This window comes from Nannospalax galili, unplaced genomic scaffold (assembly GCF_000622305.1).
Source record: "Nannospalax galili isolate Female #2095 unplaced genomic scaffold, S.galili_v1.0 scaffold2482, whole genome shotgun sequence".
NCBI classification, from domain to species: domain Eukaryota; kingdom Metazoa; phylum Chordata; class Mammalia; order Rodentia; family Spalacidae; genus Nannospalax; species Nannospalax galili.
The window spans coordinates 1,629-10,797 of NW_008347234.1; positions in this window are offsets into that span (position 1 = coordinate 1,629).

The window sequence follows — 9,169 nt, forward strand, 5'->3', positions numbered from 1 at the left end:
TGACTCTGTTACCGATAAGACCCTCTGCCCCGAAGCCAGTAGGTACCCCACTAAGCAAAGCAAACCTGAGTCCTGACAACTGGCGCCTGAAACAGGGACACTCTCAGACCTCTGCTTCACTGTGGACAGAGCAATCCTCCCCCTTTTGGCTGATAGGATCCCCTTGTCACGCTGGTTCATAGGAAAGGGGCAATTGTAAATATGGATAATTCTCTTTCTTCAGACTGGTCTCACTTCCAATCTATTCTTAAATGCATGCCAAATCTAAAGGAATTAAATGTACAGAAACTCAGATTAAGGCCTTTTTAGATATTACTATAGAATGTAATCCTTGGTTTCCTGCTATGGGAACTATTGACTTGGAATCTTGGAAAAGAGTAGGAGATAATGTACAGAATTATCAAAAGCAGGGAAAGACTGTTCCTGTCTTCTATTTCCCTCTCTGGTCTGCTCTTTGCCAGTGTCTCCAAATAAGAGAGGAACCCCTTCCCTCTGTGGCCCAGCCACCTCCACCTCTGCTCCCTCCCAACTCCAGTTCTCCCTCCACAACAGCCCAACAGCAGGAATCTTCTCAGGCTGCTACTCAGCTGCCACACCTCCTCTGGGTGCTGTGAAGCTGTCAGCACTCCCTCTTGCTATGGTACAGCCTCTGGGAATGCAACCACCTGCCTCTAATTCTGTTAGAGAGGGAGAGTTGGCCCCACTTTGGGACCTCTCCCCACATCTCCTTCTTCCTCGGCATTCCCCATGGCATATATTTCTTATACCTTGCCCTCTACTTCTGACCCTGAATCTCTCCTTCCCATGTTTCAAAATCTGTCACAGGAGACAGTTTCTCTAGAGAACCTTTAGCTCCCTTGCCATATCCATCCCCTCGGTTCTTTCCAGTTCACATTCCAGCTGGCTCTGCAGCAGCTGACAACCCTGAACTTAAAATGCATAGTCCTTTTGGTTTTGAAACACTGAAAGCAATGTGTAAGGCCATGATGAAAAATGGTATGCATGATCCTTTTACCATGGCCATCTTTGATCAGCTTAGCTGTAAATTAGTCACTGCTTGGGACTTTAAACACCTCACCCAGGCTGCCCTGTCTCTGGGACAATGGCTCCTTTTTATGTCTAAATACTATGATGAATGCACTGAACAGGCAGCAAGAAATGCTCAAGCTAATGTTGATATGACAGCTGACATGCTTAAGGGCGAAGGTCAATATGCTGATGCTGAGGCACAAAAGGTTTTACCAGCTCAATATTTTCATCAGGTGTGCCTCTGTGCCTCAAGAGCCTGAAGATCCACACCGGATGGCGAGACAACGAGAACTAGCTTAGCTGAACTCAAACAAAAGCCACAGGAGCAATGGGCTGAATTCTTAGCTAGGGTCTGGTGAACAGTAGAGGCTAAGGTTCCTCATGTAGAAGCTGCCCAGATTTTAATAAAACAACTTGCTTCTGATGGCTCAACTCAAGAATGTAAAGCAGCAATTGCTCCATTAAAAAGTCAAGATTATTTTTTTAATAATGACTAAAAAACAATAATTAGTAGATGTGAAAAACGTTACCATTGAAATCTACCTGATGACTTTATATCCATGCTCAGATGCCTAGAAGCTCAGAAAGTAACCAACTGTGACTAGTAATAATCAGATATTTAGAGATTAGAAATGCATGTGCAAACATCCAATGTCAATTGCATTGAAAAAGAAGTTTTCTATATGAAACTGTGTATTTTAATAATGAAATGGAGATCTTTTTAAAGGTTAAAACATCATTTAAGCCTCGGAGCCCTAGAAAGAGGCTGTCAGCCCCAGAAAGAGGCTGGCGGGTGTTGGAGGACCAGGGAAGTAGAGCGAGGTGAGGGCAGGGCCAGGACCAGAAGTGGTGCTCCTGGAGCCCAAGAAAGGGACTGAGTTGCTCTGGGTGAGAAGGGTCAGGAAGCAGTATTGGTTCCCCAGGTGTCTGGGGCCCCAAGAGTAGGAATGGCACAGGGCCCAAACTCGGAGTATAGAACGGCAAGGTGGCGGGATGGAAGGGTGAATGTGGCTTAGGGAGTCCCTGCGCGGAGATCTGTGCTATAGACTCACCCCAAGAGGTCTGAGGATAGTAGTGTAGGCCAGGAGAGTTAGCCCGTGGTGCAGGCCCCGGGAAGCAGAGAGAGGTGAGGGCGGGGTCAGGACTAGAAGCGGTGCTCCTGGATCCCAAGAAAGGGACTGAAAGATCCATGTTTTAAATGTGGAAAAAATGGGTCAGTTTTGCGAGAAAATGCCCTCTCATAGATTGCAAGCCTACACCTGATCCCCCACCTTTAGGCTCAAGACCTAAACCAAATAAAAAATGTCCTAAATGTCAAAAAGGTTTCCATTGGGCTAGAGATTGCTGTTCTAACTTCAACAAAAATAACAAAAATTTAAATGAGAGATGGGGCAGCCCTCAGCCCTGCAACCAAGAGGGTCAACAGACTCAGTGGGAGTAAACCCCCCTGGGCATTATGGACTCACCCTGTAACATCTGACCTTAAGCCTACAATGGCCCTAATAGTACAGGGAATTGCTATAAAGGGTCTGTTAGATAGAGGGGCTGATCAATCAATTATTAGACATGAGGACTGGCCATCACATTGGCCCACAAAAAGCCCCAGTTCCTGGGGGGTAGGAGGAATTATTTCCTCACTCCAGTCTTACCAGTCCCTATCATGGCCTATTTCTAGTAATACATTACCTCATTTACAGGGTCTTATACAAGAATAATTAGATAAAGGGCACTTAGAGCCCTCTAACAGCCCCTGGAACATGCCTATATTTGTAATACAAAAGAAAACTCATGGAAAATGGAGATTTTTACAAGACTTAAGAAAAGTTAATGCCACTTTGAAAAAGATGGGATCACTACAGCCTGGACCTATAAGTTTTAGGCTCACCTCACCCTAGGGCCTGGCCTCTTGGTTTCCTATCATCTCAGGAATTTTCACGCGCTAGTTTAGGCAAGCATAAATAAAAACCAAGATTTCACAGAGTGAGGTTTTGCCTAAGGTCATTGGGGACATGACCTAAACAGCAGAAACCTAAGGATTATCAGCAGTGTTCCAGGAAGTTTGGTTAAAATGAAGAAAAATAAACCTTGGTATTTTAATATGTGTTGGTGTAAAAGAAAGATTTGATTTGCAAATGTTTGGTGTAAAGGTTGATTTACATAGAGTCCTGGGTGTTTGTTTCAAATGTTTTATTTCTGACCTCCTTGCAGAGGCTGAATGGGTAGTACAGAATAAGAATCTGAGGACAACTGTTTCTACAAAGACTGCAGAGATCCTGATGCAAGAAGTCAGTCAGCTGGCAGACCTTCCAGGGGTTCCGCCTTGCAGAAATTCAGGTCTGTATTAGAAATAGTGTTTGTTCATCTGAATAGTTTGCATCAGACACTTCGTAAAGATTTCCATAGTTCAGATTCCTGTCCTTATTGTTGAAATGAATGCCTAAGGCGGGAGACACGATGAGGATTTTATTGCAACATCCTAGATGTGTTCACTTACAGTTTCCATGCTTTTATGGAGTGCAGGCAGATTAACATGAGCTATTAGCTATACATATTAATAGAAAATAGTCACATTATTTAAATGAAACCTACCATACCCACATAAATTATATCTATTAAGCTAACTTCTATACATTTTCACTCTAAGGCTCAAACTCTTAGATCTTTCTACTTCTCTTTCTTTACTCTATGTGGATCGCATCTTTGTATCTATGTATCTATCATGTATCTATATCTATCTAATCTATCTATTTATCATCTATCTAATCTATCTATCTATCATCATGCCCCCCTCCCACAGACAGGCATGCACATGTATACACATCACACACACAGAGTTAAAAAATATGAAGCATCAGGTGAAGGATAGTTGAGAAAAGCACCCAATATTAACCTCTGGCTTCTAAATGCAAGAGTTTCCCCATGCATGCACACCCACACATATCCACATGTGCACAGACACACACAAGCATGTAATACTATATACACAGACACATACAGACAACAGAGAGAAAAATGTTACACACTAGAAGATCTGAAATGACCCACCAGTTCTTTGTGTATTGAAAGATACTCTGAGAAGTGGATGCCAGTATTAGATTAGACATGTAAGAGATACTGGATTAAAACATGCAAGAGAGACAGTTGGTAAGCATCAGAGCTGTTGGACTGTGATGCAGAACTGTCCTTTATGGAGGAGGGAGCATAGAGAGAGAGAGCTAGATGGGCACAATCTCGGTGTAGCAACTTGAAAGTTTGGAAATACTCAGTCTGAAAATGGGGGACTCTGGGACCTTTGACAATAGAGAAAGGAATAATTCAAGGGGGTACTTGATAGGATTTGATTTCCTCTGTTACTTTAAGTTCCCTATTATTGTCGCTAAGTTTTAAGAAAGTAATCATTCAGTTTGTATACTTTGCACATTTTATAGGTTTTGATCATGTCCTTAATTAGACATTAAAAAAATTTGTATTGAATTTTATACAATATATTTTGATCCTATTTAGACCCCCTCCCTCTCCTATCTGCAACCCTCTTATAAGCCTCCACCAGATTTCAGGTACTCTGTCATGTATGCTAAGGCTTATCAAGCCAAGTTTGTGTTCCCAAATATCCTTTGCTGTGTAGCTATCCCCTAGAGCCTGGTTAACCTATCAATCATCACAACCTTAAAGAAAACCAACTCTCCCCTCTCAAACCTCAACTCTCACTAGCAAAGTTTCTTCATGCAACAGATGGTGATTAACTCAGAAAGCCATAGCTGGCCAAAGTGCAGAGAATAAAAGACTGCAGAGTGCTTATCCCTGAACAGGACACCTATATCAAACTGCTACCACCCAAGACTCAGGGGCCATTGCAGAAAAGAGGACAGCAAGATTTTAAGAACCAGAGGTGACAGATGACCATAATGAAACAGAATATGCTTCTTTGTCATGTTAAAACTTGATAATTAAAAATCTTTAGCCAGGCATGGTGGCACATGCCATTATTCCAAGCACTTGGGAGGCAGAGGCAGGTAGATATCTGAGATGGAGGCAGTCTGGTCTATACAGTGAGTTTCAGGCTAGCTGGGGATATATGGAGACCTTGTCTGAAAAAAATAGATAAATAAAGTAAAAGCTCTTTACTTTTATTTCATTTTTCCCTTCTTTCCATTGAACTACTGGATGCATTTTGTTTTATAGTGCAACAAGCTTTGACATGTTGCCTTTGAAATGTGATAATTGCCTTATGTGATTTTGCTGGTTAGTTTTTGTCAACTTGACACAGAGTCATCGGGGAAAAGGAACAGTCATTTGAGGAATCTCCATCAGATTGGCCTGTGGCCATGTTTATGAGGCATTTTCTCAATTGTTAATTGATGTAAGAGAGCCACGCTTACTGTGGGATGTGCCATCCCTGGGCGGGTAGGCCTGGACTGTATAAGAAAAGTAAGTGAACAAGCCAGTAAGCAGCATTCATCCACAGTCTCTGCTTCAGCTCCTGCCCCCAGGTTCCTGCCTTGAGTTTCTCCATAATGGACTGTCACTGGAAGTATAAGAATACACCCTTTCTTCTCTAAGTTGTTTTTGACCAGAGCGAATTATAGCAGCAAACCAGAACAGTGATCATTATGTAGTCTTAGATTCTGCTCATTTGGAGTTTGACTCTTTATTGATAGATTGAGTTATTAGACAATATTTATGCAATATGATAGCCCTTTTGCTATTCTAACTTCTGGTAATATAAAACTGAAGGAGATAGACAAAATTTCTATCTTGGTGAAATTTGCTTTCAAGATAAGACAGAGAATAAGGATGTGAAATAAATATGATATTATCAGACAGTGATGGGCTCCATGAAGAAAGAACAATAGAAAGAGGGTGACTGGGGAGGAGGGCATCAAAGACATTTATGAAGAGGTGGTATTTGAGATGAAATGTGTGAAGGAACCAGTCATGAAATTTCCCATGTGGAGTAACAGATTCAAACAGAGTGATGATTAGAATTAGCAAAAAAGTTGGAAAAAGTCAATGGACTTCAAAAAACAATCCTTATATTTTAAATATGTCCAGCCATGAGGGTGTACCAGCAATCCCAGTGTGAGTTTTTTTCATGAAGAAAGTGGCATCTGGAGAAGACTTAAGTGAAAGTGCTCAAGAAGACACAGGGGGCGTCTGGTCTGATCGTATCCAATGCTGCTCTTCAGCTGTCAGCTGAGGAACTCAGTAATTCCCCAGGGGCTCACAGGAAACGAATAGAGATAAATGTCTAATTTTGTTTGCAAGAATTCCATATTGATTTCAATAACTCAGTGGACTGAGAATTTTCTAAAGGTCACAACCAATTAGTAGAACTAATATGAAGCTATTAATTGCTATAAAAATTCATAAGCAATGAGACAATTGTGGGGAATAATTTTTTCCTTTTTCAAGAATTTTATATGCATGAGTATTTTGCCTGCATGCATGTGAATGCCTACAGAGGCCAGAAGAGGGTGTTGGAGCCCTTGGAACTGGAGTTACATGCAATTGTTAGTTGCTATATAAGTGCTGGGAACTGAACTTGGGTTCTCCACAAGACCAACCAGTGTTCCTAATAACTAAACCATTTCTCCAGTAAAGTAAATTTGTTTCTGATACTCCTTAGGTGATAACTGCATATTTGGAAGTAATACCTTGTATGACTGTCTAGTAAAGTTAAATATTGCTACAAATCTTTTCTTACAATTTACTATGACAACATGGTATCAGTTGGAGTTGAGAGTCCATCAGACACTTCAGAATTTTATTTTTTAATATTTATATTTTATTTTTAATTGTGTGTTTATTTGTGTGTGTCTGTACATGGGTAGGTGCAGATGAGGGTGAATGCTTATGGAGGCTAGAAGAAGGTGTTGGATCCCTTGGAGCTGTGTTTGTGAGCTGCTAGAGATGGGTTTGGGGACTGAACTCCAGTCCTCTGCAAGAACAGCAAGTGCTCTTAACTGCTGAGCCATCTTCCAAGGTCCCAACTTCATCATTTTCTGAGCTTAGAACATCTCACTGGGACCCTGGTCTCAATATCAGACTCCTAAATACACGCAACTGAATGTTACGTGTAATCAAGCTAATATGTGAGCGCTTGTGGGAGTTCTGATTTTATTTCTATTCAGAGAGGTCTCTGTATAGCCCAATATGGACTTAAGCTTACTAAGTAGCACAAGCTTGTCTCAATTCTCCTGTCTCAGTGGCTCTACTTGTGGGTTACAGGTGTGTAGCACCACCCTATCTTAGGAGTACTAAACTGAAGATGCTTGACTGTGCAAGCAGTCTAATGTACTTGAAAGGCAAGCATTAAGTGAGTAGCAGAGGGATAGTGGAGAATTGAGCATTTATAAAATTTTCAGAAAATAATTAAATGCCTTATGAAAGGAAAAAGAAAACAACAACAACAACAATGATACCAAAACCAAAACATTGCATTTGTCAAATAAAACAGCAAACCACAATCAAGTTTTGAACTGAAATCTTTTGAGTCATAAAGATATCCAGAAAGCCTAGTGTTTAATTCTAGAATAAAAGAACTATTGGAAGCTTATTACTGCAGGGTAACAGCTGATCTTAAAGGGAGGGACTATAGTTATATTGACTAGATATCAGTGGAGGGACTTTCACTGAGGGACATTTGGGGACACTAATTTGACTCAATGGCCCTTACCATCAATGACAGAATGTATGAAATCCAGTTGGGGTGGGGCTCTGGGAGGGTGCCAGTGGGGAAGGGGGTATAAAGATGATTGGTGTTCTGTATGAAATACACATAAATTCAATAAAATATTTTAAAAAGATTTTATACTTAGGTTTAGAATATGAGTGATTATAAAAAATTCAATAGTTTGGAACTTCAGTCATTCACATGAAAAGCCAATGGCACTGAGGAACCATCACTGGTGAGCAGCTCACCACTCTGCTTCCCCATCTCACTGCTCTGATGAAGTATCTTTGCCATACAGGGCAAAGGCAGCATCATCACCCAGATGAAAGCAATGGACAAAAAGAATGGACAGGTTTTCTATTTCTAAGGAAAATCCTACTTAAATATTGCTAATATTTATTGTTAGGATTCTTCTGAGAAGTGTCAGTAAATTCTGTCTTTTCATGTAAGATCATGTTTATCACAGTGACACTTGATAATTTGTAAAATATATATTCACTTTCAGACTATACATAAATTTGTCATATATATTTGCCATTTTCTTTAAGTATTTCTGCCTTCTTGATGTTTGTCTGTATGCATTTTTCTACTTTCATTTTTGTTGTTGTGATAAAATATCCTTAAAGAAGCAACATGGTGAAGGAAGTGTTTATTTGGTTCAATTCCAGGCTGTAGCCCAGTTCAAGGAAAGTCAAGGCAGGAACTCAGGAACTGAAATCATGACACACAAAGGCAAGAGCAGAGAGAAAAAACACATGGATCCTTGCTTGCTGGCTTTCATGTAGTTTTTGGCTAGTTTTTTCTTCAATTATTCTGTTCAGGCCTCCTGCCTAGGGAATGGTACTATCTACAGTGGGCCAAACACTCCCACATCAATGAACAATTAAGACAATCCCCCACAGATATGCTCATGGGCTAAACTGATCTAGATTATTCCTCATTAAGACACTTTTCCCAGATTCTGTGTTGTGTTGGTAGTTAAACCTAACCAGCACATTCCCAAAGTATTAGCATGCTCATCTCTGTGTCATCAATCCCCACAGAATATTAGGAATAAAGAAGGTGCTTAATGTCCTTGGTCAAGCGGTCTAGTTGCTGGGATAATGAATTTAATTAGAGGCTTTAGCTAGTGAATTTCTGTCCCATTCTGTTTCTGCTTACCTCTTCTATATGTCTGTGAGAAACTTCCTAAATAGCCTTACACCATGCTCTTCTTCTAGATGTAGAGTGTCTTGAGAAGGGTATTTTTGGAGGGTATACCTGTCACGCCATCTCCAATGGAGCCCGCGTGAGATCCTCCGTGGGTTGAGGCTGGAACTTCAAGGAAGGTTGCCTCTTGGAATTGGTTGTGCTGAGAAACATGCAGTGTACTTGGCATGCTTTTACTTGCTATCATTTTTCTGTCACTGTATCTTGGGCTTTCTGGGGGCCCAGAAAGCACCTGGTGTCCTTGGCACCGCTATCACC